A 682-nucleotide genomic window follows, 5' to 3' on the forward strand; every position below is an offset into this window, starting at 1 on the left:
TGAAATTTGTTCCAACCTTTAAACAGAAATTTAAAATGGCTAATACGCATACATACATTGGATCAAATATTACCCAAAAATGTAGTCATTAAAGATGCACTTACCCACTTTGTATGGCAATGCAGGAGGATGTCAGGGTTTTAATGCAATCTCTAAAGACCATCTTAAATAGAAAGAACAATGGATTAATCACTGAACAAGAATTGGGGGAAAAAAACTTTTCTAAGCCATGGTAGCAGTCTTTTATTTGATTGCTTACTGTTGTAATAATGGATTAATGTCTGTTATATTAGCCGAGTGTTACAAGAGTGGTGTTTGTATCATTATAGACAGGTGTGGGGATTTTTGAACTCTTTCTGCATGTTACATTGTTATGCTAGTGGGTGGTAATGCAAGTGTATCAATGACATATAGAATGAAATTTAAGTTATGAAAAAACTATATATCACTCTCGTAATCATGCTGTTAGACTCTATATCAGCAGGCTGTGGTTTTCTGTGGTCTCATACCTGATCTATACTGATCTAGAGTCAAAATTCACATTACAACGATGGCACAGAAGCACTTCTGAAAGTAGCTTTCGTGTGTCTTTACATACTGTTTAATGCTGCAACGCTATACAGAGAATTTTGAGCAGAAGCAGCCTTAGCTCAGCTATTTAAAGACACCTTCACAGTACTCT

The sequence above is a fragment of the Sinocyclocheilus grahami genome, unplaced genomic scaffold (assembly GCF_001515645.1).
Source record: "Sinocyclocheilus grahami isolate Dianchi unplaced genomic scaffold, SAMN03320097.WGS_v1.1 scaffold2715.1, whole genome shotgun sequence".
Taxonomy (NCBI): domain Eukaryota; kingdom Metazoa; phylum Chordata; class Actinopteri; order Cypriniformes; family Cyprinidae; genus Sinocyclocheilus; species Sinocyclocheilus grahami.